The sequence below is a fragment of the Lucilia sericata genome, unplaced genomic scaffold (genome assembly GCF_015586225.1).
Source record: "Lucilia sericata isolate MDLA Ls3-8-SP2 unplaced genomic scaffold, ASM1558622v1 Contig000012F_arrow, whole genome shotgun sequence".
NCBI classification, from domain to species: Eukaryota; Metazoa; Arthropoda; class Insecta; order Diptera; family Calliphoridae; genus Lucilia; species Lucilia sericata.
The window spans coordinates 216,689-241,252 of NW_023994051.1; the positions used below are offsets into that span (position 1 = coordinate 216,689).

Sequence of the window (24,564 nt, forward strand, 5' to 3'; positions counted from 1 at the left end):
TTATCGTTACTTTACGATTCGTTAGTTAAAATTAAAAAATTACAGAATTGCGGTACAGATCTCTGTTTAGTTTCTAGCTTACTTTCTATAGTCAATTGATTAGGTCACTGTTGATCCAATTCACTATATTACTGTCTAGTCAATATACTAGTCACAGTCTAGTCAATTACCTAGATCACAGTCTAGTTAGTTGACAATGTTACTTTCTAGTCTATTTATTAGAACACTGTCTAGTCTATTGACTAGACCAACTAGTTTTGTTCTTGGTAATGTAAATTAACAACCATATGGTCCTTCGAACTAAAAATAATTAAATGGAATTATATTCACATTTTTTTATTATAATTTTTATAAAATATCCATATCGAATAAAAAATCTTCAAACACAACAGGAAACGTGATGTTTCTCATATCCTCGCTAAATGATGATTAAAATGTTTTTCACATTTTATGTCGATACAAAGTATTAAAATCGACAAAAATAAAAACTATAAAAATTAAAAATTACAAACACTTGGTTGTATTATTAAATTGTATGCATTTATTTTTGTTGCACATATTTTTTTTTAAATTTTTTTATCAAATGTAGGAAGTAATATGCAATTATGTGTATGTACAAATGCTTTACAAAAATTACAAAACAAATACTTGAAAATAATAATTATTTAATTTTCATAAACAATTTTGATTTCTCACTCTATTTAACAAATGATGAGAAGTCAAAAAGTGGTAGTAGTCAAGTCGGTGTTTTTGTTTTATATTTTATTAATTATAATTATGTTGTAGTTTTTTTGACAGAAACTATGTACTTGTAAACTTAAATAAATATAGAGGAGATCATGATCTTTTAACAATGTAGATCATATTAAACAAAATTTGCATACATATAAACTATGAGTAGAGTTTTGTAATTAAAAATTTTCAACATATAATTAATTTGAACTCTTGTTAAAAAAAAATGTTGCAGTATACATGCTGTAATTTGCAGTTGCAACTAACATAATAAATGACAATGAAGTAATTTTTATGGAAATTTTAAAAGTTTTTTTTTTTCAAGTATGGAATTCTTTTTTTTTAATTTTTTGGAATTTCAACGTTTTTTAAAAAAATTTAAAATTTTTGGCTTCCTAATAAAAATCAATAATCTTTTGTAAATTTTTGTTTTTATTATTATTCATACATCCCAGTTAAACTCCACCACCATTATCATCAAACACGTTACAGACCCCAGTAAATAAAACAATTTTTTTATTATTTATTTTAAATTTTATTTATAATTTATGGATTTCCTGATATATTTTTATTATTTTTTATTATTTTACCATCATTTTTTTATCGTTTCTATTAAAAATTTCAATCACGTTTTGTACAGACGATTGTTTTTTCTTCAACATTTTTCATTTGTCTTGCAAACAAATCTTTAAAGTTTATTATTTATTTTTTAGTTTTGTTTTTGTTTTCCTCTTTCTTTGTTTTGTTTTGATTTCTGTTTTTTTTTCCTTTTTAAAATTGTGATTAATTTTAATCTATTTATCTAACTGCTCTGGCTTATGGCAGGGGTTTTGTTTGGGATTTAAGACTAATAATTTTTTTGCCATCTGCAATTGCTATTTTAGTTTTCTATTGTTTGATTTTTATTTGTTTTCTATAATTACAAATATGGTATTTAGTTTTATTTAACACTTTTTTTAAACCACAGGGAAGCCTGAGTTTATTTGGCGGTAATAAATTATGATATAATTTGAGTTCCAGCTTTTAAACAAGTATTTTTATGCCCTACACCACTTAAGTGGGAAGTTTAAATTGTGTTGATGTTTGTAAAGTACATTAATACACCCACCTTAAAGTATAATTTTCTGAGTCGGTTTAGCTATGTCTGCCTGTCCGTCTATGAATCCTTCGCAACCTTCAGGTCGCAAGATTTGATGAAGTTTTGCAGCAGTCAGGAGATTACCCCTAGTAATGCAGTGCATTGTGATGGAACTTGGAAAATAGGTTATGGGAGGAAGGATATTGGGAGTAGTGTTTGTGAACATTTGATTTAAATTTGAACACATTGTAAATGACAGGAACGACTTCTGCTGGATGTTTATTTCACATACGTATAGTACGTCTAAAGAACGAGTTTTCCCTATAATGCATTGTGCGATTAAGAGACCACTCGATCACAAAAGGATGTGTTCTTGAAGACAGGCGTGTGTTGCGTATAAACCTGCGTGTATCGGGAACAAGATTCCTTATTTCTAGGGATACATTCCATTGTATTGATAGAACACATAGCACATCACACATTGCACCAGAGAATCAAAGGTGTTGGATACCCTATTGTCACAAAAAAAAAAAAAAAATCTTCGACCTCTCCTATACGCGGTCGGGACTTTGAAGTACCGGTCCATACATGAGAGTTGTATTCCATTTTTGGTCGAATATAAGTGGTGTAGATATTATGGAGATCAGAGCCTTGAATGCTTCTTTCGAGACTTGAAAAACGTGTTCGATCCAGCGGTCATCACAGTGTATTCTAATGCCCAGAACGTCAAGAGCTTTCATAATAATTACATCAACCATAAATAGAAATTAAATAACATGATCCCATGTGCGTCTGTGGGTTAAGATACAACATTGAGTATTGCGGGCTTTGAAGTCGACTCTGTTCGCACTTCCCCAATCTCAGGATTGACAAATGTTGCTGTCATCGGCAAAAAAGTAGATAGGGTTAGAAATCTGATATAGAATGTTGTTTAGAAATATAAGAAATAGAATAGGAGAAAGTACAGAGCCTCGCGGTACCCCATAAATTAAACTTGAACTCGTTGGATGAGATCTCAGCTATAACTATTCGTATAGTGCGATCTCTCAGAAAGCTCGATATAAATCGAGAGAAGTAATCACCGACTTCAAAAGCAATAAGATTTGTTAAAAGCGCACCATGTCACACCCAATCAAACACCTTACTTTCTTAAAAATGGTGAATGGTACTGTACCATTTTTCCTATAGGTAGGCTAGTAGTTCTTCCTTAGAACCACCTTTACGGAAGTCATACTTGGTATATTTTCCATAATTTTGGAAAGTGCACAACAAATTACTATTGGGCGGTAATTTCAGGAGTTTTTAACCTTTCATTTTTAAGGGATTGACAACATTCTAGGAAATGGTATATAGTGCTGAAAAGATCAGCTAATGGATGATATAGCGTCGATGTACACTGATGGAATGTCATCTGGCCCAAGATACTTATTAAGGTTGAGATTCGCTGAAACCCTTTTAACTGAACAAGTTCGAAAGAATATATTTGAGGTTGAGGGGTGTTTCAAAATATTCCCCCGCAGATTATTTTCCTGTCTCTTGAGGAAATCATAATAAATTTATAACTTTCCAAAATCTAGTACATTTCAATTTAAATAAAATTCACATTAATTTAAAAAAATCTCTTAATTCAAGGAAAATTTTATTCCCAGAACTATTACATTTCAAAATATCCCCAATATATAGATGATATTTTTCCTGTAAAATCTCTAAAATCAAAACACACTTACAACAAAAACAGACCATGAATAAAACTTGAACTGAAACGTAAACAAATTTTGAACTAAATAACAATTAAAAAAAAATTTCCATTAGCAATTTCGTAAAACTCAATGACTAATTAACACTCTCATAATAATAAGTTAAATTTTTACTGGCCGTTTTATTTTATTGATAGTGGAATGAACCGGTGAATGAATGGCTGGCTAAATTGTTTTTTTTTTTTTTACTAAAGATATTTAAATATATTTAAGCATAATAAATTACAGGTCTTATCAAATTGGTTTGGCGTTAGTAAAGTTGTTTTTATTATTATTTTTTTAAATTTAAATTTCTGTGTAATTATTTTTTTTTACATTGAAAAACCGAAGCAAAAGCAGCAGTAATTTAATGCGTCATTTGTTTGCATGCAATAAACTCTGGCAATAGAAAATGAAATTGAAATTTTACCACTGATCAGTGATCACACTGACCACTAAAAAGTAGGAAAAAAAGACTAACGACTCTTTAAAAAGGTGTAAAAGATGATTATGAGTGACGGCCTAACGATAATGAAGTCCAACTGCAGCCGCCAATTGAATAATCATTACGGAGAAAATGTTTTCACTTTCGTTGATGTTAAAAAAAAGTGTTTAAAAATACAAGATATTGAAAATAACTTTATTTCTTTTTTTCAACTTTAAAAATTTAATCAATTTGTTGTAATTTTTTTTGCTATTTAACGACAATCAATGGTCGTACATCATGTCATTTATCTTTTGGATTTAAATACACCATTTCCAAAAAGAAAAAACAAATAAACTATTTTCATTGAGTTGTTATTGTATCAAGTAAAATGTGTTCTTGGACCCGTTTTAGATCGAAATAGAGTTTTCAGAGATCTTAAATACGATTGTAAAATTAGGATAGTTCATAACAAGAAGGCGAAATATTCTACAATAGAACTGTACTGGATTCCAGGTCATCAACAGATACCAGAAAATATGGACTCTTAGAAAAAATGGTAATTAATTTTTTTAACTCATTATTTTAACACGGTGAAGACATTGGAGACAAGTACTTACCATGCTCGCTTACAAATAACTACTTTAATAAGTACCTTCAGATAAGGAGTTAAGTTTTTAGAATAAAAATTTGATCACATAGAATACGAAACCGGGTTTCTTGTTCGTTAATTCACTATGGTATTACACACTAAAACTATATTCTTTCTGTGCATGTAAAAACAGTTCAAATAAAACTGCTAATATCAATATAAAGAGTACTTTAAAGTAAAGCAGAGGGAATGTAGTAGTCATTGAAAAGTAAATGGTTATATAAGTACAAGTCATTACCGAGTTGATAACGTACTAGTTCACTGCGCGCGAATAGTCAAGTAGAATCGATGAGACTCCGTTTTGAACGGACCACTCCACTCGTCAGATGTATTATTGTATACTGTTAGATCCAGCCAGTACCCGTGAGAAATTACAGGATTTCATTAAGCTTGAACTCTGATATCTCATCAAGGTAAGATATGAAATAGCTGCCAGCTAGAGCAGGGCATTCGCAGAGAAGATGGAAGACCGTTTCTTCCTTTTCTATGTCTTTGCAACTGTGACAGTGTTCATTGAAGGGGAGTCTGCCTAGCACCCAGTGTCCTGTTATTACTGCTATCAACCTCGATATATCCCGTCTGCTCCGGTTTATAAGATGTCTTGTGCGTTTTTCATTGATGAAGGGCCACAATAACTTGGTCCCTATGTAATTCCATCTATTTTCAGCCTTTTGAAGAAAGAACCTAAGGATAATGCTATTGATAGGACCTAACAAGAGCAGATCCGGTACTGGCAAGATCATCTGCCTGTTTATTTCTATAATAGTCCCTATGCGCAGGGACCCAAACGAGGGTAATGTCAGACAGGCGACCCAGCCTTGACAGATCCTTCTTGCATTGTCTGACTAATAGGGAAGTGGTAGTATACGAATTTAGTGAGAGAAGTGCCTCTTGACTATCGACAAAAATGTCTATGTTGCCGCGAATATTGAGGTCATGTAGTACCCTACGGGCTGACATTATCGCAAATAATTCAGCCTGTTGTTGGGAAGACGGTGAGATATACTTACCCCAGCTTCTTTACGGAAGACACCAGAACCGATACCGAAGTTTATTTTAGACCATCTGTAAAGATTCTGGTGGTATTTTCGCTCGGTAGGTTACCCCTACACCACTCGCTTCTGGAATGAACTCTGATTTTGAAAACTCATCAAAGTCCGTGTGTGGGATAATATATTCGGATGTTTAGTTTAAGATTGGAGGTAATAGACTTAAAATCTTAGCATGTCCATATGAAGTCAAATGCAAATCAAAAATAATCTCAAATGTTCTAATAATTTTTTGAATGTTTCTAAAAAATTTTATTGAACATTTTTATTTCCAAGTCTATAAGATCTAAATACCTTAATCTAAGATGATATAAAATTACTTCCCAAAAATTTCATCTGGGAAATGGTGTTAACTTATCAAATTGTCTCTGGCCAAAAAGTGTCCGATTAAAATGAAGCGTAAAAAATGTCTGCGTAAGATTGATCAAAAAACACAAACAACAAACCCTGCTGTAAAGAAAGCTTGTTGTGTGAATTACTTTAATTAATTGATAAAAGTATTATTTTCTTGTTTAAATTTTTCAATATTTATTGAAACTCTTTTTTCTACAATAACGATTTCAACATAGCGAAAAGGTAAATAAACTTGTGATGTTTATCGTAAAATGTTTTTTGCTTTCTTTGTAGCTAAATTTTAAATATTTTGACAGTTTTGCAAAAAAACTGCTATTGATATGAGCAGTATTAAAATAAATATTTAAATTTTTAATTTACGTTGAATGTTGCGCTCGCTCTTCTCTTTTGAGTACAAAAACAATTTACTTAAATAATTTATATTTTCAAAAAAAAGATATCGACAGCAACAAAACAAAAAAGAGAGTAGAATGACAACTATACTGAAAGGCAAAAGATGAAATCGAAAAAAAAAGTACCTGACCTAGACACTAATTTTTGTTGTTTTCTTAATAAATTTGAAATTGACATTTATATGAGAAAGAATTGATTAGTGAGCATTTAGAGAGAGTGAGTGTATTTTTAAAAAAGGTTTGTTTTGGTAAAAATGTTAATAATTGTTTTTAGAAATATGCAAATAATTATCTTAAATAAAACGGAAATAAATATAATTTTTAATAATTGTGGCGTCTAGAAAGTTAAATATGAATGAGTAATATTTGTTTTGTGTCGGCTCAGAAATTCCAGTGGAATTTATTGCCCTTCATATGCAATTTTCGTGTACACGGTATATTTGCAATATATTCTCGTGTTTGACCTCGTTTGTTATTGACAGTCATCATGATAAACTTATTAAATCTGAATCACTTTTCTTTTCTTTATTGGTAGAGAATTTATTTTCATCAAGATAAACATTTTCTTGAATGGAAAATGTTTCGGTTTTTGCAGAAATTTTATTTTATTACGATATAAGTGAATCTATTTATTTTTATACGCTTCACCTTCGTGAGTATGAATATTCTGAATCCTTATAGATAGCGGAGTCAATTAAGCCATATACGTCTGTCTATCTGTCTGTCTGTTGAAATCAATTTTCTGAAGACTACAGATATCTTCGGGATCCAAATCTTCAATAATTCTGTCAGAAAAGCTTCCGAGAAGCTTCAGAGAAGCATGCTATCGAGAAGCTTCCTATTGGAAATCAGCAAAATCGGTCCATAAATAACTGAAATATATGCGAAAATCTGAGACTACCTCTAAGAAAATTTCCTCAATTTTTTTTATATGTATAAAAATAATTTTTATTATGAAAATGAAATTTTTATATACATTTTTATTGAAAGTTTAATTTTTATATTTTCTATGAAAATTCGATTTGTTTTAAAAAATTTGATTTTTTTATAATTTTTTTATTAAAATTCTTCTTCATAAAAATTCCATTTTTCTATTAAAATTTTCTATGAAAATTTTATATTTCTTTAAACATTAGTTTTTTTTTTATGAAAATGAGATTTTTATATAAAAATATTTTTTTTTTAAATTTAATTTTTATATATTTTCTTGAAAATTCCATTTTTTTTTTTCATAAAAATTAGTTTTTTCTATAAATTCTGATAATTTTTTTTTTCTATTTTCTTTGAAAATTCTATTTCTTTTATAGAAAATTTTACTTTTCTTTGAAAATTAGATTTTCTATAAAAGTATATTTTCTAAATTGGAAATTTGATTTATTAAAATTAAATTTTTTATAAAAATTCGTCGATTAAAAATTCGATGAAAATTCCATTTTTGTTTTAAAATTATATTTTTACTCATGGAGCATGGAGGAAGTAGTTATTTGTGAACATTCAATTCTTCCGGAAGTTTATTTTACTCACGGATAGTATGGCTAAAGATCGATTTTTTCTTATAAAGCATTGTGATCCACTGGCCAATTTACCACAATTTGGTGTGTTTTTGAGTATGACGAACAAGATCTACAATTTCGGAGGAACATGTTCCATTGTAATATCGAGAGAACAGTAAAAAAACACATCCTATATTGCTATGGAGCTTCAGAAAAGCAAAAGAGTTGAATTCCATATTGTCGGTCGAATAGATTTTGAAGCCACGTACATTAGGGTTGTATTCCGTTTATTATCGGGTGAACGTAGTGAAAATAGTAAGAAGATTAAGTTTAAAAAAAACTCAAATACTTTAAATTTGTTTAGTCCAGCGGATATCGCTCTGTATTATCGTATTCTCATGTCCAGAACATCATGAGCTTCTGATTCCTTACTATTGGCACCTCATAGTTTAATAGTTTCGTTTTATTCGGCTTAAATCGTATATCAATTTTATATTCAAATACTTCGGATTACATTGAAAATGAATGATTTAGAAAGCTAAAAATGCTGGTTTTCACTACTCACTCATTATTTTATCATGGTGATGACACCGCAGTCAAGTACTTACCACGCTCACTTACAAATAACTACTTAAATAAGTACTTACAAATAGCGAGTTAAAAAGTTGTTTAGTTTTACGCACAACAAAATTAGCTCTGTCTTATTCACAACACCACTGCTAGGTAAAGTACTTACATATCTTATTACATGTAAGTCAATATATGAGTATTTAAAAGTAAAGCAGATGATATGTAGTAGTCATTGAAAAGTCAATAGTTATATAAGTACATACAAGTCATTACCTAGTTTTGGTTGAGTTATTTCGGTTTCGATTTAAAGACAAAAAACTCTTTTGTTGGGCAGCATGTACGATATGTAATATAGAGAAGTCTTTATGGTAATGTAAAACATTATGACCAAACATTACTAAGTAATGCTTTTTAGCATGCAGAACTTTTATTGTAGAATATCTACTACAAGTGCTTATTTCCTAAACTTCCAAACGGATTAAACAGTTTCTAATAAAACCTCAAAAAAATTAATAGACTAGAAATTTTTCCCACCTTCTAATAACCAAAGAAAAGTATTATGTATATAATGGCCGGGTAAAACATGTGATATATGATGACCTATTTTATCTCTTTAGCTTAATTTATTATTTAAATTTTTTCACTTTCATGAAGAAAGTAAAACCCTCACTTAAATGATAAAGAAGAAGTTATGTGTAAAATTTACGAGCACATCAAGACTATCTTATAAAATAAAAATAATAAACTACCATTTTATGCAATTAATAACAGAGATTATTTTCTTTGTTTTTAAACTTTTTAATGGAAGTTTTTTTTTTTTTTGTTGAAAATCTTTAGCTATTGGACATGTGAACAGTAGACATAAAAAGCATAAATAAATCTCGAAAATAAAAAACATTAAAACTTTTACGCAAATGTAACGTTTTAGGTCAGTTAGCTACACATATACACAGCTAAAAGTTTAAACAATTAGCACCATGAAAATTTTAACATATAAAAAAATAAAATAAAGAAATGGAAATGAAAAAATAAAAAAATAATACTAAAAGTAAATTTTGTATTAAAAATTAAAATGAAAAAAACAACGCAACCAGGCACGAAATTTGTGTATTTTTGACACAGTTTTTATTTTTATTTTCATTTTACATGTAAAACTAAATTTACATACATGAAGATACAGATGGACAGACAGACAAACAAACGAACTGGAGAAGTTATAACAGCTGAGTTGATGTAAGTCCATACATTTTCTTAAAATTTCACTTTTTATTAGCAACACACATGGAAGACACTGAGTCTTTTTCAGCCTTCTTTTTGTTTTCTTTTTTTTAAAGAAATAATAATTTTTCATGATTTGTTATTAGTTTTATTTTTAAGAAAACAACAGGAGGAGGAGTAACTAACTATATTTCCAAGCACCCCAGAACCCACAAATATGATTCATTTTATTTAAACAGCAACAACAACAATAACCCATTTTCATAAATATTAAGGTTTATAACTCATAATTAACCTACATTTCTGAAGAGCTTTTTTGTAGAATTTTTTTCATGTTTTGGCGGCTTATTGAAATGAAAATTGAGAACAAGTTTTATTTGGGATGACATAGAATTTAAGCCATAATAAAATAATAATTGTATAATTATGTAGTGAATATTAACAACTTTGTTTTTTTTTTTGTTTTATAAGCTACAACCAGCTGTCTGTCTGGTTGGGGGTATAATTAACCTTTTTATTCATCTTTCTAGAAACTGGTTTAAATTGTTTTTAAGTTTTTTAATTTGTGCCATATTTTAACATTAACAAAAACTTCAAAAAAAAAAGTAATTACATATTTGTAATTGTTAACTATGTAAGGCCAGTTTCTCAAAAAAAAAAAAAAACTGTATAATTATTACTGGTTTGTATATTTGTGCAACAAAATTAAATTCAAATAAAAACTTGTTAAATTGTAAAAAAAATGTTCTTAATCATTAGTAGGCGTTACATTCCATATATTTCAATTTTTTCTCATATTCATTCATATTTGCCCTGGTTTTACATAAAAAGCCGCCGAATCATGTTGTTTCTTTATATGTAATAATTTTTTTAAGATATAAGCCCTGTTTTGCAATGCCGCTTATGAACAATTTTCAATATTGAAATGTCATACTTTTCATGTAGAAAGTAAAAACTAAAAATCTTGTATTTAAACAAACAAAATTGTATTACTTGCCAGCAAAATCGTACATTGAAAAGTAATGAGTTAAAAAGCACTACTTCATTAGCATTTTAACTCATAATTTTAACACCACCATGACTTTGGAGGCAAGTACATACTTACCACACTCGCTTACAAATCGCTACTTAAATAAGTACTTACAAATAAGGAGTTCAAAAAAAAATACTCACACAGAATACGAATCTGGGCTTCTTGTTTGTTAGCTGCTATTTGCTAACGTGTGATTCAATAAAATGTGGAAATAAAACGGCAAAACTCAGAATAAAGTACTTACATATCTGATTATATGTAAGTCATTATAAGGGTACTTAAAAATAATGCCGACGGTCAGTAGTAGTCATTGAAAAGTAATTGGTTATGTTAGTACAGTACATTATTTGTACTTATTCAACAACTTACTTTTCAATGACTACTACTTACATTCAATGATTAGTGTAGTAATGCCTTACAAATAACGTTATATATAAGTACTCACGTTTTAGCTTGATTTAAAATTTTGCACGAACGAAAAAAGTGAAACCTAATAGTAGATACGTTGTGTATCTATCCTCGTGGACTATTCTTTTGTTTTTCTTAAAAATAAAACTACATACTTAACTCCTTATTTACAGGCGATTCGCAGTAAGCCTTTAACTAACTCCCTATCTGTAAGCGAGTGTACTAAGCACCTGCCTAAAATGTCATCACCGTGTAAATTTTAGCATTTTAAAGCCTTTTCAATGTAAGTCTTTCCTGGGTCATTACTTTATAATATACCCGATCTTTTTTTAGATTTTCAATCGAAACTTTTCTAATAAAATGTTCTTGAAGAAAATTGTGTCTTCAGAGAATAGTGTTCCTGGTTGATTTTTAAATGTTTTAATGTTATTTAACACGTTGACGCTCACTCAAAAAACCATGAAGGTACGCAGTACTTTTGAAGAATTCGAAAACTTAAATTCCGAATATAAACTCTAATCCAAATATTTTCATTTTAAAATAATGTTGAAAACGTCATAGCTATAGACGTCATTTGAATCGCGAGCCAGGTGCTTGACGTCTATAGATGTCATTTACGTCGAAGTCTTAAAATATCATGGGTTTGAATTACATATATTCTAATCTAGTTAATCATTATAGGTTCTTATTCTAAACTATATATCTCAATCTGCATGTCTCTTGAATTCGGAAGAGTTTAGTTCATAATTGACCTATGTTGCTATTAAAGACCCTCTTCCAAAAATCTACTATTTCAATCTACTATCTCAATCTGCATATCTCTTGAATTCGAAAGAGTTTAGTTCATAATTGACCTAAGTTCCTATCTTGTTCTATTCCTATACCTGTTGTTCATCTTTTGATGATGATTAGGTTTTTAATGTTATAAATTTGTTAATTTTTTATTTAATAATGAAAAGTTCGGATTCAAAGAACTTTGAAACCCGAAAAAATCTGCCTGTCACTTGAAAGCACGCTCTTGAATTCAAGACCCAAGTCCCTATTAAACATAATTTTCCAAAAATATACATAAGGTACATCTTTTGATGGTGACTAGGTTTTAAATGTCATAAATTTTTAACTTTTTAATTTAATAATAAAAAGTTCGGTTTCACAGAGCTTTGAAAATCGAACAAAGTTCGGGCTAGACCTAAATTGACCAAAGTTCGATGTTCGGTACCGAACGAAATTTTGAGTTTGGCGGACCTCTGCAACTAGTTATCATGCATATTTCTCAAAGAAATATCCAACCTTAACAGAGGTTTTTACTTAAAATTTGCGATTAATTTGAGTTTGATTTGATGTATTAAAAACAAATTTAATATTAAGAAAAAACTGTGAAGTCTGAATTAATTACAAATTTATTTATTAGCTTAAAATGAGAAGACAATAACCTACTCAAGTCTTATATTTGATTTTAATTAGTCAAATTGTTTTAAATATAACTTAACTTTTGTATGCTTAGTAAATTTCTTGTACGTTTTTTTCTTCTTCTAATACTACCAAACTTGTTACAAAATAAACTACTACATACTGTTTTTTTTATACCATAAAATTCTAATCATTTCATTAAAACACATTTTTATTAACCAAACAAGGCTTGAAATTAAAACAAAAAAAAAAATCAAAAAATTTTGACGTCAAAATTTATTTTAAATGAAACGGAAAGTGATTTTGTTATTCATCTAGTTAACAATATTTAAAATCACAAAAAATACAAACAAGCAAACAAATGATTTCAAATGAAAATACAAAAAAAAAAAAAAAACAATAACAATAAATAATTAAGCACCTACACAGCAATTAATTTACAACAAAAACAACATAACTGCTTAAACAAATAAACTTAATTTAAACGAAGCCCAACAAAAAAATAAATTGACTAGAAAAAAAAGTTCAAAAAACCACATAAAATATTGAGTAGGGGTTCGTTTATGTTTAAAGATTGCAACATTTCAAATAAAATTCAAATACTACAAAGAAATCTAAAAGAAACTGGTTTAAGTTGAGGAATAAGAAAAGGAATAAGGCTGTTAAATGAGCTATATCGATAAAATAAGTATATGCCCATATTTTTAGTTGGATTTACCACAACGTAACTATTATTACAGAATCATTATCAAATTACCTTTAGACCTTAATCAATCAATTGCATTTAATGATTATCAACCAAAAATTTAGTCTCAAATTATATATAAGTTTTATGTTATTCTATATATTCGTTATTACCTTCAGTAGGGTATCTCAATTAAAATTAGTCTACAAAATGCAAAGTAGAGAAGTATAAAGATCGAAAAATAAAACACTACATAAAAGGTATTCTTAGAAGGTAACTTAATAATGACTATATAATGCACTCTTCACCCCCTCAACTCTGTTAATCTGTTTATAAAGAAAGAGAGGGAATTAAAATCATTATTCTCATTGTAGAATCAAATTTAAATGACAACAAAAACCAGTTAACTACATTTGAAGTTGTTACGATTTATTTATTTATTTTTGTTTAATTTTATTTATATTTCTTTTTGCATAAATTGAAATTCAAAAATTGATTTATTTTCAAGCTAAGCTTAATTAGCAGCAAAATGTTGAATTTAATTTCAATTAACAACTTTAAACAAACTAGAATTTTAAGTATTGAAATTTATAATAAACCATTCTACACTACATTGTATATATTTATGAGTCCACCAATACGATCAGAAATTTAAATAATGAATGGTTATGAGAACATTTTAAATAGCAACCAATTTGATTAATGATTTGTTTTGTTTTAAAACTTTGAATTGTTGATATATAAAGTAAACTAAGATTGAAATTCTTTTAAATATTATTTAATATATTTTTCAACTTTTGAAATTAGAAAAAAAAAATTTTGGAATTTGCTTAAATTTTTGCAAAAAATACTTAATACTTTTTTAAGGTTAAGTTGTAAATAATGACTCCCAGATTGTTTATTAGAGGGTCCCGAGGAACAAAGTGTCGTAATTTTCAGCTTTTGTAGCTAAAATGTTTAAAATATTGTTTGGCATTTGATTTGGTTCATTTCAGATTTTTTTTGATTATTTTGGAATGCATATGCCACATGTAATGCATAAAAAGTGGTTTTGGGGTTCAGACATACTTTATCAAAAATTTTTATTATTTTTCGCGCGATAAGATCAAAATTGCGGAATTTTAAGACCCATTTGCTAGATTGTTTTTAACATATTGTACTGAGATCTTTAAGTACATTCTGGTACGACTAATGTTAGAAGTATGGATTTCATATTAAGTTTATAAGTTTACAAAAAGAGTTAAAACAATCTCACCTCAACAACCTCAAGGGACGGTTATATCATGTCCACGCCCACTTCTTACTTACTAATTTTAGTAATCTTGAGTACAATAAAAAGCAATAACTTAAGAGCAGACGCTCTGAATCCACCCTTATAAGATCAGAACGCATTAAAAGTGTAGGCATAGTAATAAAGCTGACACGCCTACTTTTTATATAGAAAATTTATGCACGTAAGTGAACAAATGCGAGTCAATTTTACAAATTATTTTTCATTTTTATACATTTTTTTTGAGAACCATGCCCACAAGCAAACATTTCGCGCCCTTTTCGCTTTTATAAAGAGGGCGTGGCAATGATATTACCGCCCACATTTTGTGTAGGGTTAAAACTAAGCTTATGCCAAACACACCTTATATATTCAGACGACTACATCGGACCAATTTGAAAAGATGCGTTCCATTAAAAATTAAGTTTTTGTTTACTTAAGGGATATATTAGTAGTGTCATAAAAATTTAAGTAATATATCACTTGAAAAAAATAAATATTTTTTCAGAAAAATTTTATATTTTTAAGCCTTGTTTAATACACTTTTATATGTAATTGTGTAAATATCTAATTTCATATAGAAGTTATTCACTTTTGAACATATAATATATTATATATCATAGCTATATTAGTAAGTAGAACAATTTAATTTTGGAAGTGGAACTTTGGAGTCAAATTTCTCCATGAGCAAATACTTTATCGGACTTTTTCCAATGTTTCCATGCTACTGGAAGTCACTGACATATAAAAATCGCGAAAATTGAAAAACTTTTTTTATTTTGACTTTTGTCGTTCTAGATTGGGAAAATGTGACACTGTGCATTGGTAGGAAGTTGGGACCTTTTTCAAAAAATTATTTATTTTTTTCATATTTAATACATTAATATGCATGGTTTTAGAGGTTCACGGACACCCTACTCTTTTAGTGTACTTAATATAATCCGACTGCCCAAATAGAAATTTAATAGCGAAATGTTTAGTTTGAACACATCCTGAGTATAAGTAGAAATGCAAATTAAAGACCATCGGCATAATTGTCATTTCGTACATTCAGATGGGTATTAGACGGTTCGTTTGACGTTTCTTAGAAGGAAATCTTATCAAAAATTTTCAACTTTTAAAAATTATTGAACAATTCTTTCTGCATTTGTGCAAAAAACTTTCATGTGTAAACTATTCACTGTATTCATATGTCCAATACGTATAACTATTGCTATTCGGATCAAATCTCATTAATAATCCAAAAAGTCCTTCCAGATTTCTTGCGGCAAAATGGAAATTGTTGCTGAATAACTTGCAAAGAGACCTGATCTGAGAACACATTACTGATTCGTAATGTGTTTACTTTTCCGATATTTACTCAACATGATATTTTCAAGCTTTGTCGTCTAGTTTACGAAACTCAATTAAGTCTTCTTCACTAGTCATGAAACTAGTACGTTCCCATTAAAAATTTACATTGAAAAGTAAGGGGCATTTTAAGTCATTATTTTCAGAGGGTGATGACATGGAAGGCAAGTACTAACCACGATCGCTTACAAATAAGGAGTTAGGGAATAACATACGACGATCGCCAGCAAATAAGGAGTTAAATAGTTTTGTTTTTGAGAAAAAATAGGATCCGAGGTCTACTATTAGTTTTTATCAAATAATTTTTTTTCGTTTGTGTAAAAAATTTAATTCGAATACAATTAGGCAAGGCTGAAAAGTCCGTACTTACATATTATGTTATGTGTAAGTCATTACTAGTCTCCTTCTAAATAAGTAAGAGTAGTGGTCACTGAATATTAACATTAAATATTAAAACAATTTAAAATTTAGTTATTGGTAAGTCATTACTAGACACCTTCTAAGTAATACAGCCCGTATGCAATAGTCATTGTAAATTATACAAATTAAAAACGTTGCAACGATGTGTCAACAAAAATTGTATATACATTTTAAAAATTGAATGATTTCTCAATAAAATCTTTGTTTTCATGCCATAAATTACAATTGATCATCATGTCTTCCTCAACAATATTATTAATTTATATTAATTGTCAATAGTTTTCACACATCATACCCATCATACTTTGTGTTATTGTCTTACTTATTTACAATAAAATTGTTGTAATTTATATTGTAATATTTTTTTCCCAATGTCACACTACTATAAAAGTAAATAGAGAAAATATCTAAGAAATTATAATAGAAAAAAATTAAAATAAATAATTAATATGCAAATATCTCGAAGCCAACTCAAGACATTGACTTTTCAGGCTAGACAAGACAAAAACGTCTTTTTTTCAAATTGACGCCTTTTTTTCTTTAATATTTTTGGATTATAATTATTACAACTATTTTTTCATCATTTTACTTCTGGTTATTTTAACATAAAGTCGAAGACACTCAGTCCATGTTTTCCAACATTTTTTTTAAGGCAAATTGTGTGTTTGTGTGTGAATTTTATTTTTAAATTAATATTGAGAAAAATATTATATATGTATATGATAATTTTGTAATGCCTTAGAGTTGGCAATAATCTGTTTTTTTTCCTCCTTAGTTTGCATGTAAAAATCAAATTGATCTTTAAACAATCGCAACAATTAGTTGTAAATTACAGCGATTATTAGTTGTTGTTTTGAATGAGTGGCTGGCTGACTAGTAATGAATGACTAAATATATAGTAATTCATGCACACTAGCAATACTTAGTAATAAAAAACTGAAGTTGTTATGAAAATACGAACTCTCGACTTAATAGTTATTTCATGTGCTTTGGATGCAGTTGTTTTAAATAATTTATTCTTAAATTCAAATGTTTGAAAAAATTTTTTATTAAACATTATTTTTAAAGATTCCAAATCTTAAATTATAGTTTTGAATTCTATTTACGTTTTTTTCGAAATCAAATTTAAATCTATTCTATTTATATTCCAAATTAAGTTGAAATTTAGATAATTGTGAAGTTATTGTCTAAAGTTCAGAATAACATTCCGTGTTTTGTAGTGAGAGCTTCTGTAGTTAAAGCTTAAGCAAAATTTTCATTTGGAATTTCACTCCTTTAAAGTTTTTCTTTCGTTGTTTAATATTCCTAGATTTTTGTATATTTTTTTTTTGTTTGCCAAAGAACGTAATTAGTCTAGATATATTTTCTTACATTTTTTTCAAACTGGTTTCAATGTTCTTTTTTCATTTAATTTAAACAGACAAGCTGTTTATTTTATTCAAATTTATTTTTATAAATTTTTTATTTGCTAAAAAATACTACAAAATATCGATGACATTTGCACTCTAAAACAGACACCGCGTTTTGCTACTGTTGTTTCTATGTTTTTTTTTACTATTAAAATCAAAAATTGTTCACAAAAAAATTTAATAGATTTATGTTCTATTCATAAATAATAAATTGAACATAAATTTAACCAAAAGATCAAAATAAATAAAAGCGAAAAGAACAAAATTCAAATATAAAAGTTCTTTAGAAAAGTCGGTGATAAAGTTAGAAGGTAGAGGGAGACTTTGTTTTAAATTGTGTAAAATGCCGCCGTTTTTGTTAAATGTAAAATAATTGGGAATTAATTTATAAAAAAGGAGGCGAACTAATAGTTTAAATTATACCTTAAAACAGGCGCGGATTCACGGGAGGGAAAAGCGAAAAAAAGTCTATGGAGTAGTCTATTGACTAGTCTATGGTCTAGTCCATTGACTAGTCTATTGTGTAGTCTATTGATTAGTCTATGGTCTAGTCTACTGACTAGTCTATTGACTAGTCTATAGTGTAGTCTATTGATTAGTCCATGGTCTAGTCTATAGTATAGTCTATTGACTAGTCTATTGACTAGTCTATGGTCTAGTCTGTTGACAAGTCTATGATCTAGTCTATTGTCTAGTCTATGGTCTAGTCTATTGTCTAGTCTATTGTCTAATCTATTGACTAGTCTATTGTCTAGTCTATTGACTAGTCTATGGTCTGGTCTTTTGATTAGTATAGTCTATTGACTAGTCTATGATCTAGTCTATTGTCTAATCTATTGACTAGTCTATGGTCTAATCTATTGACTAGTCTATAGTCTAGCCTATTGATTAGTCTATGGGCTAGTCTATTGACTAGTCTATGGTGTAGTCTATTGATTAGTCTATGGTCTAGTCTATTGACTAGTCTATGGTCTAGTCTATTGACTAGTCTGTGGTCTAGACTATTGACTAGTGTATGGTCTAGTCTATTGACTAGTCCATGGTCTAGTCTATTGATTAGTATAGTCTATTGACTAGTCTATTGTCTAATCTATTGATTAGTCTATGGTCTAGCCTATTGATTAGTCTATTGACTAGTCTATTGTCTAGTCTATTGACTAGTTTGTGATCTAGTCTATTGACTAGTCTATGGTCTAGTCTATTGACTAGTCTATGGTCTAGTCTATTGACTAGTCTATTGACTAGTCTATGGTCTAGTCTATTGACTAGTCTGTGGTCTAGACTATTGACTAGTGTATGGTCTAGTCTATTGACTAGTCCATGGTCTAGTCTATTGACTAGTCTATTATCTAATCTTTTGATTAGTCTATGGTCTAGCCTATTGATTAGTCTATGGTCTAGTCTATAGACTAGTCCATGGTCTAGTCTATTTACTAGTCAATGGTCTAGTCTATTGACTGGTTTATGGTCTAGTCTATTGACTAGTCTATGGTCTAGTCCATTGACTAGTCTATTGTGTAGTCTATTGATTAGTCTATGGTCTAGTCTATTGACTAGTCTATGGTCTAGTCCATTGACTAGTCTATTGTGTAGTCTATTGATTAGTCTATGGTCTAGTCTATTGACTAGTCTATGATCTAGTCTATTGTCTAGTCTATGGTCTAGTCTATTGTCTAGTCTATTGTCTAATCTATTGACTAGTCTATTGTCTAGTCTATTGACTAGTCTATGGTCTGGTCTATTGATTAGTATAGTCTATTGACTAGTCTATGATCTAGTCTATGGTCTAGTCTATTGTCTAATCTATTGACTAGTATATTGACTAGTCTATAGTCTAGCCTATTGATTAGTCTATGGTCTATTCTATTGACTAGTCTATGGTTTAGAATATTGACTAGTGTACACAGAAAAAAATTACAAATTTTATTAAGTAATTATATAAATATGTTAAGGATCAATCGACTTTGTTAACAATTTTTTTATTAAAATGTTCGTAAATTGGTCATATTTACAATTTTCCTAAGTTGTCTCAAAATTCATAATAAAAGAAATAGAAAATACAATTGTCAAAAAGTTTTAATTTAAAGAAAAATTTAAAATAATCTAAAATTCAAAAAGGAAATTCCGCATGCAAGATATGAACTAAATGAATAAAAGCAATCTCTAAGGCAACGGTTCCCAAAAGGGGGTCCGCGGACCCCTAGTGGTCCGTAGCAAAATCCTAGGGGGTCCGCGAAGACGAACGAAAAAAATCATGAATAAAAAATATTCTCTATATGTTACAACATATTAAAAATATCTCCAAATTTTTCATAAATACTAAAATACACAATTTTTATTCAATAATCCCAGATTTGTTGGTGACTCTTTGAATTTTATTGTTTCGGTCGTTTATCAGGATGAAGCTAGGCGCTACAAATTTATTGTTTCACTTTTATAAAGTAAAGTATTACGTGATTTGTAATTTTTATAAATATATATGTATCGAAATAAATGTTTTTATAGCAGACGGATAATGATTTGCCTTAGAATTAAATACTGATACTGGTATCCCGGAATATGAAGTTAGGTCACATTTCATAATATTTTTTTAAATTGTAAGCAAAAGTGTTAATCTAGTTAATTTTAAATATAAATATTCCATTCCAACGTGATACACAGATTTTAACTTCATTTTGTTGTCCAATATTATTAAATCAACATCAGAATATTCATAGCGTTTTGCGTAAATAGTCAAAACCACGCAGTAAAATAATTCGTAGGTATTTTAAAATTCAAATTTAAGATCCAAATTCACAGTACATTCGCAAAGAGTTCAGGTCATATTTTATGTGGGTAACGCATTCCGCAACAACATCGAAGAAGTCTAACTTTCACATATTTTCCCGAAAACTTAGCTTACATACTCAGCTCACTTCTATGCAATCGCAAAAAAATTTAGAAACATGACTCTTTAAGCACATGTCGACAATACTTGTTAAAGAAACCTTTTCTCTACCTTGACGAGAAATGAACATGAAAGCTCTCACGATCATAAAATTAAACATCATGTTAGAAGTCATTCTATATTTAAAACCATGAAATTGAAAACATCCCCGAAATACTAAATGTTCTCAATGTACGGGAATATTTTATAGGGTTTATGGACCAGGACTAAGACAATTTTCAGACGAACAATTACACAGTGATACAGCAAAAAAAATGCAGGGGTTCTCATATACCAATTCCATTTCGTTATAGTCCATAGAGTAGGAATTTATTTTTAATTTTTCCCGATCACTTCGTTTAGTTCCTTTTTAAGAGCAAAAGTTGTGAAAAAGAGCTATTTTTGAAGTTTTAACTTTAAAAAAAAATATATGTTTGGTAGTTTGCAACCGATTTTCAAATTGGATATTTTGTTTTAAAGATACAAGTGTTGTCTTTCAACCCAAAAAAATAAATCCAAAATTTATGATTAATGTTTTGGTTACGGCTATTTAAGTAAAAAAACTCACACTTTTTTCACAATTTTTAATTTTCATATGCTCTACGTTGGCCATGAAGCAGTAACTTTAGCTTTTATTACATTTGAAAAAAGGCACATTAAGTTGGGTTTCCAATGATGGTCAATTTATGATAATCGATGAAAAAGGTTATGAGTTGTGCTAAGTTTTATAAAAATATAGCATATTTCTTCCATACAAAAACGTTCATGTTTCTGGTTTTCTTTGTAACAAGTTTAAAAAATGTTTATAAACATTTTTATACAAAAATTAATTTGTATGGAGAAAACCAAAAATTCGAGAAACATGCTATTAGAAAAATTGGCATCGATTTTTATGAAATAACAAGTTTTAGAAACCTTCCTTTATGTGATTCTTCAAGAAAGTAATAAAAGATGAACTCACTACCTCATGGTCAAAGTAGAGCATGATGAAAATGAAAATTTTTTAAAAAAGTGTGAGTTTTTTACTTAAACGACCGTAACTCAGACATTTGACCATAAATTTTGGATTTCTTTTTTTGGATTAAAAGACACATCATTAAAAAAAATATCGGATTTGAAAATCGGATGAAAACTACTAAACTTATGATTTTTCAAATTTAAAACTTCAAAAATGGCTCTTTTTCGCATCTTTTGCTCTTAAAAAGTAAGTTAACGAAGTGATAGGGGAAAACTAAAAATACTTTTTACACTTTTGTATCACAGTGTTATTTATAACAATAAGATATCAAAATATGTATGGGGGTCCGTGAAATTAAATAAATTCCTCAAGGGGTCCGCGAAGTAAAAAATGGTGGGAACCGCTGCTCTAAGGTATGTAGAGTGGTCAAAATACATATTAATTTTTAAATCATAAATAATTTTACCACTTTTAGATTTTTATTTGGAAGAATGATCACCAGTCAGTTCCATAACTCCGCGGAACAAAATGATTTGATTTATGCTTAAACATCGTTGGAAAATATTTCTAAATTGAGTGCTGTGTTGCCTGAGTTTGTTAAAAAGAAATTTGTGGATAAAGTGTGTGAGCCTGGCTTGCTAGTGCAGAAGCCAGCAATCTCCCAAAAGCGACACGTCATCAATCTCCATAATACAACAGCAACACTATATAACCTTCCAAGAAAGAAAGTAACATCGATTCATAAACATTACTCTTTAGCAACATTAATTTTCATGTTCCTGAGGTGGAGACATCCAAGGAAAAACCAATTGCTGTAAATTTAATTTAAAATCCTAAAGCGTTTTTTAATATCTCTCATTTCTCTAGGGAGTGACGGGATTAACAGGAGGCAAAGAACCTACAGCTGCAGGATTGGCTTAAATTATGAAACTTTTCTATGTTAAGGTAAAAATCAATTTGACATTAATACATGTTTACATCTCCTCCCCGTATTCGAACTAAGAAAAATTTATTTTGTGGTCATTTTAGAAAATTTCAATGAACGGCAGCAAAGGTTCGTATTCGTCTGCCTTGGTTAAATCGTGGTAGCAAAGACGAAGTCTTTAAAGAGAGAATTCACCAAGTACCATGTAATAGAGAGAAGGAACATGGACCAGTGGTCTGGGGGAAGTGGTACAAGATTAATATATAATGTAGTTAATCAGTGAATATATATTTTCGATTATTATATAGAATATTACACAGTACATTATAAAGATAAACTTAAAATTTTAATTATTGTCCATTGTTTCAAACTGTATATTTTGACGAAATAAATTGAATATATTTTTTTATAAAAACTAAATTAAAAATGCATTCTTTCATTATTGCTGATAACAATAGAAATATTTAATACAAGAAATTTAATTTTTAAAACATTATTGTGGATAGTTAATAAAATAATTTTTCAATATTACAAACTGGTTGTTAAAAAAATTTTTTGAGTATTAACAATTTTAAGTAACAATTTTTATTTTTGTATTTACAAAAACGATTGTTGGTGCCTTTTCAATTAAAAAATTAATTGTATTGTCAAATTTCGTATTTAATATGACAATTGATTTGTCGTAATTTTTTTCTGTGTATGTACTAGTTTTTTGACTATTCTTTCAAAGTTTATTTAGAAACCTTTCAGTTTTGCCTAACATAAGGAAATCATTTGCAATTACGGAAATTCCTTATTGTCACTTATATCAAGTTACTTGTTTTTTTTTTATCTAGAAACCCCCATTTATGTTGCAATAAAATTATTTTTAATGTTTATTCATTTAATTATATAAATTATATGCGTATTTTTTCTCTATAATTTTTAATTATATAGCATTTTGTGTTTTCAAACTGACTAATAAATAATATTTTTTCTTTATTTTATTTTTAGGTAAGTAACCTTTCCTCAACATTTTGTACATATTTATTTAACACTTGGAGCAGTTTTTCGCATTCAATGCCCATCTGTTAATAATTTTTAATGGCACAATATTTACAAAAAAAAGCACACACACAAAAACATACAACAAATGTCCGTAAGTTATTAACACAATATTTGTTTATAAATTAATGTTTTTGTTTCCTTCGGTGTACAGGTAAAAATTTTGTATTTTAAGATTTATTTCTAAGGTCATTTATTTGGTCATAAATATTTTAATAATTTCATAAACAAGTTTAAATAAATTTCGATTTTAAGGTTAACACTCCTAAATCTTTTAAATTGTTAAATAATTTAATAATGATTAATTAAGGACACAAAAACAAAGGCACGTTCCAAAACAAATAATCCTATGAATTTAAATAGATTTGTAATGAAATCATTATTAAAATATTTATAATAATTTCTTTTCTATTTGCTACTTTATACAGAATTTAAATCATTTCCATCAAAAAAGTTCTTACTTTTCGTCTGCATGTAATGCTTAGTGTAATAAGCATTCATTACTAAGTTATAAAATTACAGTTTCAAAGCTATTTTTATTCTATTTAGTTTTAAAGATTTTTCTGTTGAGATTTTTTAATTGAAACACAAACCAAAAGAAAACCATTTTTCAGTTTAAAATTATGTTTTATTAGGCCTCAGGTTATTTCGATTTTTATTTTATAACTGTATATTTTAGATTGACATGCGATTTTTAAAACAAACCTTGTTACAATTTTTTTTTTGTTGTAGATTGTATTTCATGCCAATATTTCTTAAAAATTTAAAAAATCTTAATAAATTATATAATTTTGGCAGCAATTATTATTTACTAACTAACGGAATTTTTTAAATAATTCATTAATCAAAAATAAAACGGAAATAACTGTAAATAGAAATTAATGTCATTGCGTTTTTCACACCTTGTTTTGTATTTTGTATTTTTTTGTTAAACAAATTCTAAATCATATCAATCACTTATAATCCCCACCTCTCATCAACTGCCATTTAAATAGAGACATGCTTAACTTATTTTAATATGGTTTTAA

General features: G+C 28.4%; 1 protein-coding gene and 1 long non-coding RNA gene across 4 annotated transcripts in view; both read left to right on the forward strand.

The window, feature by feature from the left end:
- LOC119604035 (serine/threonine-protein kinase Doa) overlaps positions 1-24,564 on the forward strand; it is a 193,369-nt gene that overhangs the window by 79,786 nt on the left and 89,019 nt on the right. The gene's annotated exons all lie outside the window — the stretch shown is intronic.
- LOC119604157 lies at positions 22,070-22,902 on the forward strand. The gene is made up of 3 exons (XR_005231470.1): positions 22,070-22,381; positions 22,435-22,512; positions 22,597-22,902. It is a non-coding gene; the product is annotated as an uncharacterized LOC119604157 (long non-coding RNA).